The sequence below is a fragment of the Manis javanica genome, chromosome 15 (genome assembly GCF_040802235.1).
Source record: "Manis javanica isolate MJ-LG chromosome 15, MJ_LKY, whole genome shotgun sequence".
Classification (NCBI taxonomy): domain Eukaryota; kingdom Metazoa; phylum Chordata; class Mammalia; order Pholidota; family Manidae; genus Manis; species Manis javanica.
Genome location: NC_133170.1, coordinates 18,143,414 through 18,165,896, shown reverse-complemented (window position 1 = coordinate 18,165,896; position 22,483 = coordinate 18,143,414). Strand labels below are relative to the sequence as shown.

At 36.5% G+C, this 22,483-nt stretch overlaps 1 protein-coding gene across 3 annotated transcripts in view; it reads right to left on the bottom strand.

The window, feature by feature from the left end:
• The window catches only part of EPS8 (EGFR pathway substrate 8, signaling adaptor), a 173,467-nt gene that overhangs the window by 113,563 nt on the left and 37,421 nt on the right, over positions 1–22,483 (bottom strand). For all 3 annotated transcript variants that reach the window (XM_073223223.1, XM_037023071.2, XM_037023074.2), the window contains exon 2: positions 6,605–6,673. The gene's annotated coding sequence lies outside the window, so the exon portion shown is untranslated. The remainder of the gene's footprint in view (positions 1–6,604; positions 6,674–22,483) is intronic.

The window sequence follows — 22,483 nt, the reverse complement described above, 5'->3', positions numbered from 1 at the left end:
TAACTACTTGCTTTTTAGAGATGGAAATTCAGCTGTTGCCCCAAATATGGGCAACTGGTAGTAAGAAAACACAAGCGACCTAACCTGGGAGAATCATGCCAACCATCAAACTAAGCAGACCATTCATTCATCACCATGGTAATAACTCTTAAAACAGACAGAGGCCAATTCATAGATTCTATTTTCAAACCAGGGTGTGATTGGCAGTGTATGTATATATATAATTTAGACTGTGTCCTATGCTAAACTAATAACAGTTCAAGAGATGAAGCTTAAAGAAACTGTAGCAGTGGCCGTTTTATAATATTGATTCCTGATGTATGGAAAGGTAATCTGTGCCTCAAGACAAAAATACCTTACAAGATGTTAGAAAAACACAGCAACAATAATCAGGAATACTCCTCCAGTGAAGGGAGATTCAATTTCAAATTCATTAATTGAATCTGAAAGGTCAGACATTACTCTTAACACCACCATACCTACTTGAGGAGAGCACATGTCTTTTGTATGAAAATACAAGTCCAATGTTTATCCCTTGTGACCTACTTTAATAAAAAGATTACATAGCTAAGACTTTAAATAAGCTTCACTAAAAATGGTCATTTTACATGATACAGTGCATAAAAAACCCTACAGAATCTACTCCAAAACTACTAGATCTAATATCTGAATTCAGCAAAGTTGTGGGATATAAAATTAATATGCAGAAATGTGATGAACTAGCAGAAAGAGAAATTAGGAAAACAATTCATCCATAATGGCATCAAAAAAGAGTAAAATACCTAAGAATAAACCTAACCAAGGAAGTGAAAGACCTATACTCTGAAAACTACAAGACACTCATCAGAGAAATTAAAGAAGATATCAATAAATGGAAAAACATCCTATGCTCACAGACAGGAAGAATTAATATTGCCAAAATGGCCATCCTGCCTAAAGCAATCTACAGATTCAATGCAATCCCTATCAAAATACCTACAGCATTCTTCAATGAACTAGAGCAAATAGTTCTAAAATTCATATGGAACCAAAAAAGACCCCAGATAGCCAAAGCAATCCTGAGAAGGAAGAATAAAGCTGGGGGAATTATGCTCCCTAACTTCAAGCTCTACTATAAAGCCACAGTAATCAAGACAATTTGGCACTGGCACAAGAAGAGACCCATAGACCAAAGGAACAGACTAGCAAGCCCAGATATAAACCCAAGCATATATGGTCAATTAATACACAATAGAAGAGCCATGGATTTACAATGGGGAAATGACAGTCTCTTCAACAGCTGGTGTTGGCAAAACTGGACAGCTACATGTAAGAGAATGAAACTGGATTATTGTCTAACCCCATATGCAAAAGTAAACTCAAAATGGATCAAAGACCTGAATGTAAGTCATGAAACCATAAAACTCTTAGAAAAAAATATAGGCACAAAGCTCTTGGACATAAACATGAGCAACTTCTTCATGAACATATCTCCCTGGGCAAAGGAAACAGAAAAAATGAACAAGTGGGATTTTATCAAACTAAAAAGCTTCTGTACAGCAAAGGACACCATCAGTAGAACAAAAAGGCATCCTACAGTATGGGAGAATATATTCATAAATGACATATCCGATAAGGGGTTGACATCCAAATTATATAAAGAGCTCACACACATCAACAAACAAAAAGCAAATAAGCCAATTAAAAAATGGGCAGAGGAGCTGAACAGACACTTCTCCATAGAAGAAATTCAGATGGCCAACAGGCACATGAAAAGATGCTCCACATCACTAATCATCAGAGAAATGCAAATTAAAACCACAACGAGGTATCACCTCACACCAGTTACGATGGCCAACATCCAAAAGACAAACAACAAATGTTGACAAGGTTGTGGAGAAAGGGGAACCTTCCTACACTGCTGGTGGGAATGTAAACTAGTTCAGCCATTGTGGAAAGCAGTATAGAGGTTCCTCAAAAAACTAAAAATAGAAATACCATTTGAGCCAGGAATTCCACTCCTAGGAATTTACCCTAAGAATGCAGGAGCCCAGTTTGAAAAAGACCGATGTACCCCTATGTTTACCGCAGTGCTATTTACAATAGTCAAGAAATGGAAACAACCTAAGTGTCCATCAGTAGATGAATGGATAAAGAAGAGGTGGTACATATACACAATGGAATATTATTCAGCCATAAGAAGAAAACAAATCCTACCATTTGCAACAACATGGATGGAGCTAGAGGGTATTATACTCAGTGAAATAAGCCAGGCAGAGAAAGACAAGTACCAAATGATTTCACTCATATGTGGAGTATAAGAACAAAGAAAAAACTGAAGGAACAAAATAGCAGCAGACTCACAGAACCCAAGAATGGACTAACAGTTACCAGCAAAGGAAAGGGTCTGGGGAGGATAAGTGGGAAGGGAGGAATGAGGCGGAAAAAGGGGCATTACAATTAGCACGTATAATGTAGGGGGTGGGAACACGAGGAAGGCATATAACACAGAGAAGACAAGTAGTGATTCTATAGCATTTGATTACACTGACGGACAGTGACTGTAATGGGGTATGTGGTGGGAACTTGATAATAGGGGAAGTCTAGTAACCATAATGTTGTTCATGTAATTGTACATTAATGATAGCAAAATTAAAAATAATAATAAAAAGTATAAATAAATAAATGGATAGATGAATAAATAAATAAATAAATTTAAAAAATGGTCATTTTGGAGATACTATTTCCAGAAACATTTAAAGCACAATATATTTTAATATCAAGGTTTGGTAGCAAAAATTTTCAAGACCATAAAATATTCTTTAAAAAAACACAATTAAGAAGATAAAAAGACAACCCACAGACTTAAATACTTACAAATCGTATTTCTTTTAGCATTTCTTTCAAGGCACGTGTATTGATGACAAATTCCCCATTGTGTTGTTGTTATTGTGTCTGGGAAAGTATCTTTTATTTCTGAAGGGTAATTTTGCTGGATACAGAATTCTAGGTTGGTGGTTTGGGGTTTGGTTTTCCCATACTTTAAATATTTCATTCTATAGTCTCTTCTTGCTTTCAAGGTTTCTAAAGAGAAGACCAATGTGATTCCTCTATAGGTAAGATAGGTCATGTGCTGTTCACAACTATAAAAATAAAAGCACAGCCTTTCCTGCTAGCACTTGATTCCATACTGCCAGTTTAATTTAACCATGCACCGAGCTAGGTACTTGAACATGATCTGAAAATAAAGATTCAATAAGCTACATTGGAATTAGGCTGCTCAAGTCTGCGTAGAGGTTGGAAACTAAGGGACTTTAAAATAGGTAATTCTAATTTGTGAATGAAGCTGTGAACTTTTTGAGGCAGGGAACTTTACTCTGACTCAACTCTCTCTCCATTTACTCCCTGTGTTCCTAAGGAGACTTATAAACTATAAATTTATATCAATATTAGCTGGTCTCTGACTACTGCTCATCAACATTTCATTTCTTTTTGGTTCCACGACATTTTCCCCATAAAAACCACGTTTTCAAGTTATAATACAGCTCTGTTATTCCTTCACCCCTCCTCAGAAAATAACTACATTTCCTATGTAACTAAAAAGATAAAAAATAGAGACAAACTGCATGACCTTCCTTACTTCCATGTAAACATGAAAACCTTCAATAGCACAAAGGATCTATTAGATGTTAAATACTGCTTCTAGAACAGATTCACAAATGGCAGGATTCTATATGACACTTAAAATATTCCATTTATTCAATGTATAAATGCATCTCAGGTAAGAAGTTCAGTCAGTATTTTATCTCATAGTATCTTAAAGGAATGTCTTTATATGATATGGAAATAAATCCTTTTTGAATAGAGTAATCAAAATGTTCTAGGCAACTGTTACCTAAGTTTTTACTGATTTAATCAAATTCTCTCAACAGAATCCTTGCCATCTTGAAAATATTTGTTTCTTTTTCAAAGTATTTTGTAGAGTTAAATTCATAATATGAAGCTTTAAAATAAGCTTTTCAGTATTTTAAATATTTCACTCACTCAGGGCTTTTTTACCTCATGTGAACTTCACATTGAAGATTCAAAAGCCAGAGTATTTTCTGAATAGGAACATTTTTCCCCTAGTAGTCTTGCACAAAAAGATTTCATTCTGTTTTACGTAAGTTCAGTAGTTTCAATCATCCCCAAAGTGACAGCAAGAAGCCACTCCATGTGCTGTTATCTAAGCCCTACAGCTTGTACACTCACACTCTGAAAGACAGGAAACAAAGTGGGCCTGTGTATGGGCAAGAGGAGGCTGGATGATCAGTCACTATATATGTGGCTTGAAAATCTGATATCATGGCAGAGTTTCATCAGATCCATAAAGCAGAAATACGCACTGAAAAGTGAAAATTTTCAAAAGTGATTAATACTTTTTGCATCATGTTTTTGCAAAGGTAAATAGTTCAAATAGCTGCCTACTTCTGAGAGCAGTTAAATCTGAATTTAAACTCTGTATTTCATAAAACTGTAACACTATTCCCAGAAACAGCTCATGAGTGACCAATTAACTCATTTCCATAAGTCTGTAGTAATGTCAGCCAGACACATGGACTTTCTCATCTTAATGAAGATGAATGGTGTAGCAAAGGACCTGTAACTACATAAAATTTCTTAAGGTGATATACTGAAACAATAAGAAACTTTCATCAAAGCTGCATTCTGTTCTGAGCTCACCTGCACAAAAATCCCTTTGAGTCTTAACACATAGTCATGACAACAATAACGAGGGAGGAAGATATATCAGCAATGGCAGCAATTACTTTCCATATGGTATCTCACTTAATCCTAACAATTCTATGATTTAGTTAACACTATATCCATTTTACAACTATGAAATTTGAGGCTCAGAGGGGATACATACCCCAAATTTTACAAGTATTAAAAGGTGATGACTATGAACACAGGCCTTTCTAGCATCCTACCCTCACTATCTATTATAAAAAAGCAATTGGTAAAAGCCCCCCTACAACTGCATTTCTTTGAACTGGTCAATTACTTTTTTAGGAAACCAAAGAAATTATAAGCGGAACTAAATAAGCCAATTGTTTTCTAAGTTAAAAAAAAAAACATTTCTTAATGATACAAAATAATGTGATTTGCAATTGTATAAAGAGAACACAAAAGTAGTTGCTAGATGACTCAGCCATGCAATAAATTAGAGGTTAAAGTGGCAGCAGGAGAATTAAAATTGTGGAGCTAGCACTGAACATTAAAGGGCAGGTCACTGATCATTGTGAAAGGCCCTGAAAATGGCCCTCTCAGTTCTTTAGCAAGGAAATGAACAAGTAAATTGTGTGAGGAAAATACAACATTTTCTCCTAGACTAAGATACAGAGAGAGCAGCTGCAACATTAGGCAACAGAGGGCCATATCATCTGGCTACAGATTAACGACTACATACCAGAATCCAGTAACAGCTCAACAACTGAGTTTCCAAAGATAGTAATTTTACTACCATCTGGCCAGTATTTCTCTCCCAAGATAAAGGTAAATAATCTCCAAACATGGTTACTAGAAAGAAATACAGTAATCACATTTGCTAAACAGTAGCCTGGCACCTTTAAAAGATGTAGATAGACAATTTAAAAGACCAAGAATAAGAGGATATGTGAAAAAAACCTCAGTCCAAACAGAGATGAGACAATGACATGTGCTAGGTGAGTGGGAGAAGAAAATATATAGAGGAAGTTAAAAAAAAAAAAACAAATAGAAACACTGGTGTAGTTAGAAGAAACACCCATTCAGTCTTACTAAAGCCTCATGCCGTGAACACCTAAGGCACCCAGATGAATGGCTAAAACTCTTGAGAAGGGAAAAATCAGAACTAGATTTATTTTTTCCGCAGCAAGAATGTAAACTACTCAATATAAAAATACTGGAAATAATACAAACAGTTTGTAAATGGAAAATTCATTTTTAGCAGCCATTGGATGAATAATTCCTTCAAATATTTCCTAGAAATTAAAGAAATGTATAGTTTAAAAACTCCAGTGCTTTCAGGACCATCTAATTGGTTTTGTTTTCTGTCCTCTACCACTTCTTCCTCCTACTTTCCCTCTTCTTCATCTTTTATACTTGCCAGTTTTTGCAGAAACAATATATAAAATGTCCCTGTCTTACTATGGTTTCAGTGGCATTAGGGCACCATTACATTCAAAAATTTTATACTTAAAAAGATTTTGTACATACAACTGTTAATTCCCATTTAGCTCATTGTGACAGTTCACAATATCTCTACCTTACATTTTTCTTAATGAAACAATTTGATATCCATGATTTTAATGTATTCTCACAACATAGAATCTGAAAAGTAAGCAGAGCCAACAGGCTTATCATTCTAGGCAAAATAACACAAATAAGTCAGGTGACCAGGGTCACAACACTGAGAGCCCCTTCGGTGGGGCTGGCTGGCATTCAGGGCGAGCTCCAGTCTCAGCCTCAGGCTCTCACCACCGCTCCACACTAACAGCATTTCACGGATAATTGTAATTTTTCTCTAAGTACATGTAAATGATAACATTTCCTAGGAAAAAGCAGACTGTTGTCAATACACAAATTTTTCTATAAATGGACTCACCTCAAAAATGAATATATGCTAATTCTCACGGTTCCACTTCAGTCCAACAAGAGCTGTTTTAAAGCTGACCTGCACACAAAAATAAATGAATAAAAGTAAAATATCGCTTATTTTGAAGCTCAATATGAAAGCAATAGTTGCTTTTGTTTAACACATACATTTTGTTCTCTTTTACTTACATTTTTTGTTCTCTTTTTATCTAAATTCAAAATTATATGGATGGAAAAGATAAGAGGAAGGAAATCATGAAGGATCAAATATTACAACAGGTAGAGTAACATGCTATCTGATTTAATCCTTGCAGTAACTCTGTGAAGTACTGAATAAACTAAGATCCTATGACTGAAACTAGGATTTGAATCCACATCTAAGATCAAATGCCTCAAAGAGAGTTTATCTTATATCTTTTAAAATTTGTCTGACATTTTATAAACTATAAACAGAATAAGCATATTCAATTATTTCCTATATGTAGCTGGACTTACATATCCAGCTTAAGACCTATACAGAAGCATAAGAAACAGGGTAACTAAAATGAGGACCATATTAAAAGTACATATTTTAAGTGATCTATATCTGTGTAATTTACAATATTATAAAATATGTATCTATCCATTAGGTGTTTAAAGAATCCATATATGTGAAAAATACTTCTTAAAGCTAAGATAGAAGAAAAATGCCAATAATAAGACAAGGGCAAAGAGTTTGCGTTTTAAATAAAAAATACTATCACTAATACCACATAGTTTTAAAGAGCTGTAATAATTAACAGTGCTGACTTCTTTTGTCACATGCATCTAACAGATGCAGTTCTCCAGGAGACAGAATGCCAACTCTTTAACAGTAAGGAAATACAGAAGACCAGCCTTTAGTTCTATTCAGATCCTAATAAAATAACACCTCACTTGCTTAGAGGCCATACATATATGACAACCTCAGCAATGTCATAAAGTAAATTTAAAAGTTATATGGCTAGTTAAATAAATCCCACAGAGTCTATGTGCTAAACTGCATTTTACTTTTGAGAAGACACCCTCAAGCTCAGTTTAGATCCTTTCTAATCTTATTTTAGAAAAAGTTCTAATGAAGTCGGTAATCAAATCAATCCACAGCAGGTTAGGAATATTTATTAGAAGCACTGTTTGTGGAAGCTGCTAGAGGCAGCAGAAAGAATAAGCAGAAAGAAATTGGTAGGTTATAATAACCAATAACCAAGGAAAAATAATACATAGATGCAAAGAAAAAATGTATAAGTCATCCTGAGAATATCTGATATAAAACCACATAACCATGCATATATCTACAGCCTCCAAGGATATACTATAATACAACCCAAATAAATAGTATGTATACTGATTCATTATATTATGTTTGCGAAGACTGGAAAATACTTGATGCTTGTAAGAAAAATTGCCTGCCTAACAGATTAAAAATAAATAAATAAAATCCTAATATTGAAAGAATTACATTTTAAGTCATGGAATAAACTGCTATGAAATGCACTTGTTTGTGAATCTGAAAAGCGTATTACAAGGCAAACCTGAAAAATGAGATGTTAGTGTAATTAATAGAGCAAACATGAGGGGCTTAGACTTCATAACTCAACCAAGCACTACAATAGAAACAACAGTATAAATTGTCTCTTCTCATAAATATAAATTTTAAAACCCACCATATAAATATATATACATATATTTTTTAATATTCTTTAGCTGTATAATAAAGATACAATCAAGAGACATATGTTTAGTTGCCTGTCTTTATGATGCTACCAAGTGTTGATGTGCAATGTCTAAACACTAATTCAGAAGGGGTTATATATGTGACTTTAAGAAGGCTGGAACATACAACATGGATGAGAAAAAAATACATCAAAAGTAAGACTCTGTGACATATATAAAATAAGCATCAGAAGTTCCCTACCCCCTTCTTTCTGCTATAATAGCAAAGAAAAACACTGTCAATAGCAACAGTTAACACTGAGAGCTTAGATGTTCCAGGCTCTGCTCTAAGTGCCTAATGTGTGAACACATTCAATCCTCAACAACCTTACAATGGAGGTTCTATTATTATTCTGATTTGGCAGATGAGAAATCGGAGGCACACAGACATTATGTAACTTGCCCAAAGTTACACAGGTTAAGTGAAGAACCAAATTTTAATACAGGAAGTCTGGCTCCACTCTTGTATACCTAAGAACAAACTAAATGCCTAACATTACACCATTTTATAAAGGCATATTTCTCAAAGCATTGCACAATGTTATTTTTATTAAAGCTATCTGTCTCATATACCTTCAAAAGCAATTATTTTCTGTTTTTGATAGTTTATCAATACATGTTTAGGATTGGGTTCTATAACTATTATATATTCTCCAGGTGCTTTTCATATATATGTCAGAATTTCCCCGATGATTCCTACCACTAAAAACTCAGAAACAAAAGAATCAAGCATTTACCCAAACTTTTTTATACAAACTGTAAAACTAGCTAAACAAACTGTAGATGAGTTTTTCTTTATAGAAGTATCCCAGATAATAAATCAAGATAAAATGACAATTGAAATATCATTCTTTGCCTCCTACTTAAAGTATCTAGGCCTAACAGCTGCTAGCACAAAGAAAGAAAAGTAGCCACATAGTCTATGTCTCCTGAGGGAAGAAGAAATACCATCATGTAGTAGGAAGTGAGAAGGATGGCAAGAGAGAAGGAAGGGATAAAAAGAGGAAGGGAGGGAGGGAGAAAGAAAGGGAGGAAGGAAGGAAGGAGGAGAGAGGAAGAAAAATAATCTGAATGTGATTAAGTCTCTAGAACCTTCCACCACTTTATAAAAAACACACAGGACAGAGGACATGTTAAACTGTATCACAGAGACATAATAAGCAATATCTAGTTGTGGGAAATTTTACAGGGCCAATGATTCAGTTTCTTCAACAATTAAACCGCAAAGAGAAAAAAAAAGATACAGGAGAATATCTATATATTAAAAACAGACATTAAAGTACATATTAACTAATCATACAGGACATTAGTTGGACCCTGATTCAACAAAATGTAAAAAAAGCGGCTTTTATGAAACTACTGGCAAACTGAACATTAACTAAATACTTAATAATATTACAGAATTAACTTTTAGTTTCAGGTATGATAACTAAATTATGGCTAAGCCATTTAAAAAGTGTCTTTATTTAAGAATAACATACTGAAATATTTAGAAGTGAAACAGTATGTCGAGATCTGCTTTGCTTCACAGGGGAGGCAAGAAAATGGGAAGAAGGATGAAACCAGATTAACCAAGAGTTAATAACTGCTAAAGCTAGATGACGGCTACATTCAGATTCACTATACTATTCTGTCTACTTTGTATATTTTAAATTTTCCACACAATAAATTTTTTTAATCTGAGAAAAATGGTACATCAAAATATATGGCTCTTCAAGTATATAACAGAAGTACTTCTAGGAATTTTAAATTTAACTGCACTTCCTATAAGAAAAAATTGGTTTAATAACACTAAATAATGTCTCAATTAGTGTATATTTGTCTCTTTCACCTAAAATGTTGTGTTTTGTTTGTTGTGATTTACTAAGTATAGCTAGTGCATTGAAAGCAGCAATTTCATTAAAAATGGAAAAGTTTAAAAATATAAGTCAACTGCCAGACTTTTCACTTCAACTGGCACCAGAAGACTCATGAGTTAGAAGAGCATTAATTTTGGCTCAAATTCTTTCAGTTTGGATAATATATTTGTAATTTCAATTATTATATTATGAATCCTGTTAAGTAAAAACCAGTTGTATTCAACATAAAAAGGTGAAAAGAACAAAGGCTTTATAATTCAATTTTGGTTCTATCACTTACTTTCATATAATCTTAAGTTTTAAGTCATCTGTAAAGTGAGGAAGATCATTTTTTCCACACATTGTTGTGATATTTTGGATTTGAATTACTATGTGGATCGAATGGGTTTGAATTATTATATATAAAATATATTAAATCTATTTTAAACTTTTATATAAACTACAAAGTATATATAAATTTCCTGGCACTGCTTCTATTAGCGTTCAGTACACAGTAGTTAATATTCTAATTATCAATGTACAGTTACTATTCTGCTACTTAATACTGTTATGGCAACTATTAGACTCACTTCTCCCCAAATGCCAACTACATTTTCTGTGGGGGGTAAATGATCATTTGGAAAACACATCCACTCTGATGAGCTAAGTTACACTGAAGCTGTGAGTGTCTTTATGTAACCATCAGAACAACAAGAACTTGCCTCTATTTACCTAAGCTGTGAAGATTTTGGATAAATATTATTACAAAAGTTTCAATATAGGTAGTTTTGAGTTAAACAGCCAGCGTTAAGTCACATTTTAAATATGTCTGGTAATGGAAGGATAAATCTACATTTAAAAACATCAAAGTAATTCAGTGGATTTACTGATAATGCTTCTGTGAGAAAATTCTTATCCTTGAAGATAAAAAAGTATCAACAAAAAATGGCTTCCTTCCACCTCACCTGATGCCCTAGGGTTCTTTCCATGTACCTTAAAGCACTTATGTTCTATCAGTCATTTCTTCACATATCTTTCCCATAGTTGGAATATGAGCTGTAAAAAAGACAGGGGCAGGCTTACTTTCTTTTTGTTTCCCCAGCACCTGCATCATGCCTGCCTATAGCAGATGCTGAGTAAGTTTGCTGAATTCACATATGAGTAGACACCTTCATTCTCCAGAGACTTCTGGACCCAATCTTAAGTACCCTGTAGTTAGACACTCTATGATGGAGCCAAGTTTACCAAACCTGAGACGAGGATCTCAAGAAACTTTCACTGTGGTCTTACTCTTACCCTTTAGTCCACAGAGGGCATATCCATTGCAGATCACTCTACTCCAGTAGAGACTATACTGCTGGGCTACTCTTGCAAGCCTAGCCTTCAATCTACAATACTAGCTAGCACTTACTGACAGCACTCTGTGTGCAAGCCTAACTACACTACACTCCATATATACCTTAGTTCATGTAATCTTTACAATAACCCCAGGAGTATTAGCATTACTCCCATTTTTAGGTGAAGATGCTGAGGTTATGAAACATGTCCAAAGTCCCAAGGTCATAGGACAGAAGCAGGATTTGAGCCTGCAGTCCATATCCTCAATCGCTGAGTCCCCCGAAGAGAAGGCAAGTAGTAAACAAAGAGTTCAAAAAAGACTCTTAGGAGTCGAATCTGTGCTTTATATGTGAAGTGCAATAAGATAATAAAGCTTGGCTTAGAGCCTTGGATCATGTGCAGCCCCCACCTCTCACTACCTCCCAGTAACTGGAATGTAGGGTGAGTGGCGGGGAGGCCCCACTGGCCATCCCCATCCTGAGCTGGCAGCACCACAGTCTGTGAGGTGGGTGACTCTAGCAGGGTCCTCTTGCCCACCCCCAAATAAGGTACCAAGCAAATCCAGTTTGACCACTGGGAATTCAACCACCTGCAGTTTGGGGCAGCAGCCCATGGGAAAAAGATTGACTGCCTCACTCGAGCTGAAACTCCCTTTTCATTTTTGCTCTGGGCCCTGAAAATTATGTAGCCTGCTATTTCCTTCACTTTGCAAGGGCAACAAAATGACTACCAACAGGAGAGAGGTATTTGATTAGTACACATTTTTTTAATTAAGGTAACATTGATATACAATCTTAAGAAGGTTTCATACGAGCAACATTGTGGTTTCAACATTCACTCATACTATCAATTCCCCCACCCCACCCCATTGCAGTCACTGTCCATCAGCGTACTAAGATGCTAAAGAGTCATTCCTTGTCTTCTCCATGCTGTGCTGCCTTCCCCGTGACCTACCTATACTATGTGTGCTAACAATAGTGCCCCTTAATAGCCTTCTCCCTCCCTCCCCACCCACCCTCCCCAACCCCTTCCCTTTGGTAACCACTAGTCCCTTCTTGGAGTCTGTGAGTCTGCTGCTGTTTTGTTCCTTCAGTTTTGCTTTGTTGTTATGCTCCACAAATGAGTGTAATCCTTTGGTATTTGTCTTTCTCCGCCTGGCTTATTTCCCTGAGCATAATACCCTCCAGCTACATCCATTTTGTTGCAAATATAGGATTTAGTTTCTTTTTGTGGCTGAATAATATTCCATTGTGTATATGTACCACTTCTTCTTTATCCATTCATCTATTGATGGACATGATTAGTACACATTTTTTAAAGTGTAAAAGCCACTTAGGAGGATTTCCTAGAATCAAACTGCCCTCATTCATCCTGTGTGAAGAGATTAGTTATATTTTATGTGCTGTCCTACCAGTCAATCCTCATATCTGGCTCTATAATATTGGCTCCATAGTCTTGCCTGCCTAATAAACCATTTCTCCTTGATATCCTACTTGTTCAAAACGGAATCTCGTCTTCCCCACAAAACACACTCTCTCTCCACATTTACTCATTATCTTAATAGCACTTCCTTTCTCCTCAGCACCCAGCTTGAAACTCTAGTCATTACTGACAACTCCATCTCTCTCCCTCTGTTGTCACCTTATCCCTAGATGACAGAAATAAGCTTACCTGGTCTTTCTATTTCAAATAACTTCCCTTCTAACCCTTTTTTTAGGACCGAAAATTTACTCTCACAAAGCACTGCTACTACTTTGCTGTCCTTCATCCCAGAACCAACAATGACAACCTAAGAGAGAAGCAACATTAGCTTAATGATCAGGAGGCCTGGGTTCCAGCCCCAATTCCTCCACGGATTCGAGTGACTCAGTTTTGGTTTCCTTCCCTGGAAACATGAGTCCTGGGCTGGAAGAGCTCTGCAATCCCGTACTCTGAGGACAGCAATCTCTTACCCTGGAATTCATCATCCACCGCAATTGAGCCAGTCAAGCTCATCCACAGCTCTCCCGCAGGGCAGGCACTCCTGCTCCCAGCGGCTCTCCGCATGCTCCTGAACCATGTCAGCCATTCTAGTGCTGTACTAATTCCTTCTTCTAAAATGACTTCACCTTTCCCCTTCCCTTAGCAAAAATGTTCTCAAATAGAATAGTCACATGGGATTATTTTCCTCTTTGCCCTTTTCTGGTATTTGCAAATTCTCTACAGTCATTATTCATTATGTATGCAGCAAATGTTCAGAAAGGAAAAAAAAAAAACTTCCTAAACCAGAACTATGAGGTAAAATTACCTCAACACATAAAGCCTACCTAGCCTAGTAATCCTCAATAACATATCCTCTTTTTCTTCCTAGGATTTTCCTTGCTATAAATATTCGGTTAGCTCTAAAACTTAACCTATGTGAGCTGTGGCTCCAAGAGAAGGACTCAATAGTTAATGAACTGATTTAATTTTGGTTCTCTTAAGTGCACAGTCTAATTTATGCTCAACTGAAGTGGATACTGTATATAGCTAATGTGGTTATGCAAAAATTACTTAATCCTGGCATATTAACAAACTCGCTGTTTCCTAGAAACTCAATCTATTTTTGAACATCAAACCATATGATTTTATGAGCAAGTCAGTTCCAATAACATCAATTTGGTAGTTTTGTAAGTTAATTATTTTTGTGAACTGGTCTGAGATCCCCCAACTACAACACTGCCTTGGTAAGAAAGTAGCAGCTGATGATGATAACCTGACCGGAGACCCAAACACATTTTTCCCTTCCCCCACTGGTCATTCAGCTTGCACAAAGGAGAAATCAATGGCCCAGAGATATCATCCAGTTCTCCAGAATCTGTATAGACCCGATTCTGACATAAAACAGAACCAATACTCATTTAAGAAAAAAATTAGACCTCATCAATACTAGAAAAAGGAAAGAATTTGCTGTCAAAAGTCCTGAGCCAAATCATACCACTTCACTCAAAGCCATATAGTCCAAGTGTTATAACCTCTTGCCCTCAGATTCCTCATCAGCAAAATGGGGATAATCATAACACCAGCCTTGTTTGCTATGAAACCTCTGAGGCTCAAATGACATAATAAAGTAAAAGTGTTTTGAAAACTGCAGAGTGCTTCACAAATACATATTAAGATATTACGTGAAATATTCATAAGTCAAATGTTCAGCACTTGTAAGGATTTGTTTATTACCGAATAAATTCACCTAGTAAGAAAACTAAAATGACTAGGATTAAAAAGAGAAGAATCATCCTTAATGATATCAATTCTCTAAGTGTGGGTTTTTATACATCTTGCTTTTTTAAAGTAGGACACACAAAGCTCTACACAAACAATTTCAGGCAGTTAAGTGTCTGCACACCTTTTCTTAAAGATCTCTAGGGACAGAAGTTCCACAGCTCTCTTGGCATTTTTCACTTTGGAACTTCACAACTCAAATAATGCATAAACAAGCAAGTTCTCATTTTGTTCATCTGATATAAAGAAAAAAATGAACGAAGTTGGTTTAAAGTGGAATAATTGGAAATGGATACAAAACCCCATTCTCCAACAAGTTTTATGGAAGGTAAAGACAAAATATCCACAGTATACTGAACCTAAGCTTTTTCTGTCATTCAAATTCCCTCCTTGCAGAGGTGGAAACATCCACTGCCTGGCAAAAGAAAAAAAAAAACACAGATCAACTTACTGGATTTTATAACGGAATACTAACCTTGACACCTGTCAATACAATATAAAACATGGTCTTCTCTTTAATCTATACAACAGAACATCAGCACTTCATGTACTTGTCAAATGTTAACATTACACTCCTGACAAAAGCAAATATGAGGATAATACTAGAGTAAATTCAAGGCTATTTAACCAAATTTCACAAGTTCCATCCCTGTATTCTCTTGGGAGAGTGCAATGTAATGTACCTGAACATAATACTTTCATGGTTACCAGAATGTATCTATGACTTGACTGCCTTGGGCTCTAATTAAGGGCAAGTATAAGTAAAAAGTACTTTAAAAAAAGTTTTTACCCTGGTTTCCAACACTGTCCAATATGTTATTCAATATACCTTTTAATATAGTATCATCCTATAGCATTTGCCGTTTGTGGCACTTCACTGATGATTCACGTAATTTACTGAAATTCTTATTTACTTGTCTATCATCTCCCCTGGATGATAAGTTGAAGAGCAGAAACTACATCTTCTTCAACTGTATTTTTCAAATACTGACTACACTGCTTAGCATGTAAGGGAGCTCAATAACCATTTGTGCAATGAATAAATGATATACTATAATTTTATATTTCTGTGACATATGTTCAGTCCTAAACAGAAAATACTCTCCTGCAAAGAAACAACATGTTCCATTTATTTATATTCTCCCCTCTTCCTGGAACTTGTCTTGCTCATATCAAGGAATTAATAAATTTGATGATGACAATGACGATAACAATTACGACACTAGTAGTGGCAGGTGGGCAAATTTTCCTCATCAAAACAGCACACAAAATCAAACATAAAAGTATTAAATGATTATCTTTGTATGTTAGATTATTCATGGTTATTTCCCTCTTTATTTTCTAAGTTTTCCAACATTGGCTGGGGGGATATTAGCTGTTCTCCTTTCACTTAAGAAGAATCAGCTGTCCATGTAAACAAAATCTTGACTGACTATAGAAATTCATGTAAACAAAAGGAATCTCCTACCTTAGGATATTTATACCTCCCAAGCCTCAAGCCTCAAGCCTCCAGGCTTTGGCCAGCTACATCCATGATTTCAGATAACAACTTGCCTGTTTCCTCCTGCTGCGGACAACTGCCTTGAGGACTGGACTTGCTTTCTGAACCTGCTGAGTGCTTGGATGAAGATAAGGAGAAAACAAGAAGCCAAGAGTGACAATGATCTCCCACCCCATAGAGGACACACCTGCCACTCTGGTGCTCAGTACACATTTTCCATGGCCCTGCCCTAATTCCAAGTCCAGTTTTAGTCCATAGCTGGTAGAAGCAATTGTATGACTAGCAAGCCTGACTTTATAACTCTATCCTATGGCAGACACACATCACACATACACTTCTTCTACTTATATGTGAAGCTATGTGTATATTTATAACAATCAGGAATTATTTGATCCCATAAGAGTCCAATGAAGATAAAAGCCCAAGAAAAAATTCCTTTAAGTATATGTATCCAGATAAGCTCTCCCCAATTTGAACTTTCGGCCTGTACTCTGGACAGGTTTTGCTTTCCTAGAGAAGCAGTATTTGAAAAGTAAAGATCCTTATGGCCTGTAATGGTCTATGCCAGAGTCTAGAGAAAAAGGTAGATGAAGAGGTGAATCTGACACCTAGCAACATTCACCCTGGCACCCAGATTCAAGAAGCCTCAAGCAGTGAATAACTGCTTCACACCACAGGGTGCCAAAACAGACCAGAAATGAAAACAGTGGATACCTTTCATCTCTTTGTTGAGTACTTGAAACCACAGCTATTACTCATATAATATTAAATAGAAAAATTTGTCTGACATTGATGTGCATAAACATGTTGACTGTCCATATAGCAATCTTTGAAATTTGATAAACATATCCACCTATTAAGACATTGGGCTTAAATTAACTCAAAAAGGAAAATCTTAGGTAAAAAAAGTACCTCTTCTTTCCTTACTCTGAAAAGGATTTTCTTTCTGAACCCTTCAGCTCAAATAAGAGTACACTTAAGAGACCAAAACAGGTGTTACATTACATAGTAAAAGTTAACAATAAGATCCAGAACTCTGCTTCTTCCCTTGTCATAAAAAGAACCAAATCTTTAGCTCAGCATCTAAGATTCGCATTATCAGTTTCAGCACTCTAGCCTCTACTCCCCTAATCCCAATAGTTATTCATTCAGCAAAAATATATGGTGGTATAGCAATAAACAAGGCTATAACGACCCCAGCCCTTAAAAGTTCACATTAAAGTGCCCTTCAGGCAAACCAGTCAATTCAGTGTGTCCCACAAACACTCATTCAACAACTATCTACTGGATAGGATAAATGCTGTGCACAATTTTAGGCAGTAGAGATATAGCATTAAACAAAGGGACAAGATTTCTTTCCTTTACAAAATTGACAAATGTGTGAATGCAGAAATGTACCTGTTCCTTTGTACTTTTATGCTACGTTCATGTTAATTTACCCTCTCCTCTGTACAGCCCAATACCTTCCCTTCTCCTTAGTACCAGTCCTACCAAATTCCACTTAGACTGTAGTTCAGATAGCAAGTTAGACGTCAATTAGATTGCTGGTGGAGAAACCGAGAGCAAGCAAGCAAGACTTAAATCTGGAGTGTGTGGATGGATGGAAGGCGGTGAAAGGGGAGAGTCGGCTAAATTTAGGGAAACCAAATTGAATTAATTGTTGGCAGGTTTCTAAAACCAAGACAAAGTCAATACAAGAAATCAGTGATTAGGCCTGGCGTGCATATAAGCAAGACAGAAGTTATCAGATGGAGGCACAGTTAATACAGCACCAGTAGCAATGGTGCTTGATATCAAGTAAGAAGCTAAAGAATTGGTGATTTTGAAATTCTCCAGTGAATAGAGCTAACCCCTCTGGACTGGCCTGAGCCTTTAAGCAAAGGTCAAGTACTCCCAACAATGGAACAAAAAGACATTTTTCTTTTGCAAACCATATATCTGATAAAAGGTTAACATCCAAGATACATAAGGAACACATTCAACTCAATAGCAAAATAGATAAATGACCAAATTTAAAAAGTGAGCAAAGGACCTGAATAGACATTTTTCTAAACAAGACATATGAATGGCCAACAAATACTTGAAAAGATGCTCAGCATCACTAATCATCAGGAAATACAAAACAAAAAACCACAATGAAATATCACCTCACACCTGCCAGCATGGCTATCATCAAAAAGACAAGAGGTAACAAGTGACAGGAAGTGGGTAGCAAATAGAGAACCCTTATCCACTATCAGTGGGAATGTAAATTGGTACAACCATGTGTAAAACGGTATAGAGATTTCTCAAAAAAATTAAAATGTAACTACCATATAATCTGGCAATCTCTATCTGGAAGCAGTCTTTTCTAGATATATATCCAAAAGAAAATAAAATCAGTAACTCAAAGAGATACGCTCCCATTTTCACTGTAGCATTATTAACAACAGCCAACATATAGAAACGACCTAAGTGTCCATCAATAGATTAATGGATAAAGAAAATGTGCTACACACACACACACACACACACACACACACAGGAATATTATTCAGTCCGTGAAAAGAAGGAAATCCTGCCATTCGCAACAACATGAATGAACCTTGACAACATCATGTTAAGTGAAATAAGTGAGGTGCAGTAAGACAAATATTGTATGATTGTGTAATCTCACTTATATGCGGAATCTAAAAAAGTCAAACTCACAGAACCAACAAGTAAAATGGTGGCTGCCAGGGACCAGGGGGAGGATGTTGGGATAATGGTCAAGAGGTACAAACATCCAGTTATAAAGTGAATAAAGTTCCAGGGATCCAACATTCAGCATTATGACTAGAGTTAATAATATCATATTACATACTTGAAATTTGCTAAGAGAGTAGATCTTAAGTGTTTGCATCACACCAAAAAAAAAAAGGTAACTATGTGAAGTAACGGATCTGTTAATTAACTTGACTGTGGTAATCATTTCTCAGTGTATATTTATAAATATATCAAACCATCACATTGTACACTTTAAATACATATAAGCTTTATTTGTCAATTATTCCTCAATAAAACTTGGGAGGGGGTGAAATTTAGGGGTCCAGAGTCAGGAATATTACTATACTGAGTCCTCAGATTCTCCGAGAAAAACAAGAAAAGAAGTCCCTAATTATAAATTCTAGATTACGAACTTGCATGTTATGGTAGAAGAGGTATTCTGTAGGATAACCGTAATATAACTGTCATTTTATTGCATTGTGTCTTATAGAAATGTGATTCAGGCTGTAACTGGATCCTTAAGAATTCAGGATATTTCCTAGAGCTGCAAAACCAGTGGTGAACAAGAGACCTCCATCTGAGCTAGTGGGAAAAAGTGTTCTTCCCTGCAACCTACCCAAGTAATTTACCTTTGTTTAGAACCAACCATTTATGTGTCTCAGAAACCTCATCATTTAAGTTTTTAGGCTTTTTCTGTTACTTTCAAAAAGACTTTTTTAAAGCAAGAATTTTAAAAAATTCAATTGTAAGAATGCTACTAGCCACACATCATAATTACAAAGCAAAACGTGTTACCAGGGAGGAACCACACAGATGGAAGCTGTGTGAAATGAACAGGTCTTGGTTTCTTTTTCAGAATTCCCTCTTAATTTCTTCATATAACTCCAACTACATTTGAGACAGAAAACAAATCAGAACAGTTATGAATTCTATTATCATTATTCAAATAAGGCATACTTAATACTGTAGTATAATCTGGACGTAATAGCATATATGCCATCGAATGCAGAGGATAGAGTTCCACTTGGCGATCTTGGATGCTCATTTCTGTCTTACAGATGTCAGAAAGTGGTTAAAAGATAAAACGGACTAAAACTAATTAGTGCAAACATCAGTAGAAGTATTTCTAGTTACCAAAGAAACTATATATGGTACATGAACTACATTAGTTCAATCTCATTCAAATCTTCCCATTTCCTCTCATGTTTACTCCAGAAGTCTATTAATACTTAAGCAGTCTGGTGTCAAATGAATTCCATTCTTGAATTTTATCAAGCAAATTGAAGCTTTCACACTACCAATAAAACCATATTGGTAGTACAGTGGTTACAGATTTAAACAAAGTCATGTAGATATCAAGTAATAGTAAAGGGAATTAATGTTTCCACAGGTAAGTCCTGCAAGGGAAGAGACAACTGTTCATTTTGCCCTAGACCTGAGGGGGTTGGGGAAAGGCCAGAGCCAATGGTTCACCCACAAGGTTGCCATCTGGCTTGAGACCAATCAGAACGACAGAGTTTGGCAAAGGAGTCACTGTGTTGGGCCTCCAGCTGGGCATTAGCTTTATCTCAATGGACACTGTTGGGACACAGTCTCATGCCATTCCTCCACTGGATGGATTCTCCCCGTGCCGGGAGGATGAGGGGAAGATTCTGTCACAGGAGGTATTGGCCTGACCTCAATTAAGAAACTTGTCCCATTTGGAAAAAAAGAGTTTAAATGACTCCTGTTCTATAAACTCCCAAAGAGTCCAGAACCCAATCCAGAACTGGAGACAAATGAAAGAAAGGATAGTGTCGGCAGGGATCATGAGCTTGGCAGGAAAGGGAAAAGCAGGAATGGAAATCCTGAATCTCTTCACACCACACCATTATAAATATGAAATACAGGGGAAAAACTCTCAAGAAGGATGAGTCACGTAAAAACATATTCCTGTTTTATTTAGCAGCTGATCTGAGAATATAGTAGTTGGCATCGCTTCGTAGTAAATGCGGGATGAGTAAACAGGTATTCATTTTTAGATCCTGGGCATACAGAGTAACAGTCATATATACTAACAGAGATAAAGGCATCCAAAAGACTCTCAAACCCTTCTTCCATCACTGAAAATTATGACTCCTTTCCCTAGACACCCAACCCTGTGTATTCCAAGTAAACTGCCTGGAAGATTTAGCTAAAAATGTGAATGAAATATATGAAAGAAACACCCCCAGAAAATCTCTGGGAGCAACAATATTAGCTTTTTTTTTTCTCTCCAAGTGGCACAGACAGGAACGCAGGCTGCCCGAGCCGTGTGTGCTGTGATGCCTGTGCTGTGGTGAAGCCAGGGCAATCAGTCATTAGGCTCCTCAGGCTTGCCCGCCACTCAGGCATTTTCCACTCCACCTCTCCAAGGTGCGACGGCGGGGGTGCCACTCCTTTTGGCAGCTTGAGCCCATGGGCCCACAGCTCCTCTCCTTCACTACCCCTCCACTACACCACCACACTGGCCTGATGTGCCCATACCCACAAAGCGGGCTGGAGGTCACGTCTGTTTGATCCTCCTGATTACAGATGTCAGGAGAGCAGCTACATATTAACAACATTTCAAAGGTACAGGCAGATGTCATCACTCACATGTAGGCCCACTCTCCAAGCCTTTGCAGAACAGTAGATTTGGGAAAATCGGCCATTCCTCCTTTACACTTACAAGTATTCATCTCGAAACCATCTGAAGCAGGGGTGTCTCCTTCTGTGTGTTTCCTGCTCAGCAAATCCTTAAACCATTTTCTTTCCCAAGAACCCAAACCCACACTTCCACTTCAAAATTTAACAAGCTTACTTCCCTCTCCTCCCTCCCTCTGTGCCAGTACACCAGCCCCCCAAGTGACCCCCCTCCTTGCCTTTCCACTGACTCTTTACAGTTTTGCTCCATTTCGTAAACAGTCCATACTCTTTCACATTCGCACCACCCTCCCAGAGTTAAAAATATTGGCTTTCTATATTAACACTATCACCACATGCCTCCTGAAAATTTATACTTTCCTGAACTCATTTATATTTTGATTGCTCTTTCCCCAGCTAACTACCATTAACTCATATATTTTAATATGATTCTGAATCAGCTCTGATCACATTTCCCCTCTGTATACAGATACCTTGTTTTACTAACAAGAGTTGTATTCTGTCTGATGTACTTTTCTAAACTGTTGATTGATTCCTTCACTCTCGCCTGGAATTTTTCTTGTAACCAAAGTTACGTGGAAGAAAATGTTGTTAAATATTTAGTCTGAGAGCAAGTAATGTGTGAAACCATACAGTCCACAAAGGAATTAAAAAGCACGAACATGAGGACATGAGCGACGTAGCCTAACCGACAGCATTTCACCAGAAAGAGCCAACAATGAAATACCTAAATAGACCCATAATGATACATTAAGATGATTAAAGCAAAAACAACAGAAATCAATCCTTATTGCAGGGTTTACAAGTGTTTTTGCACAGTTGGCATATACAT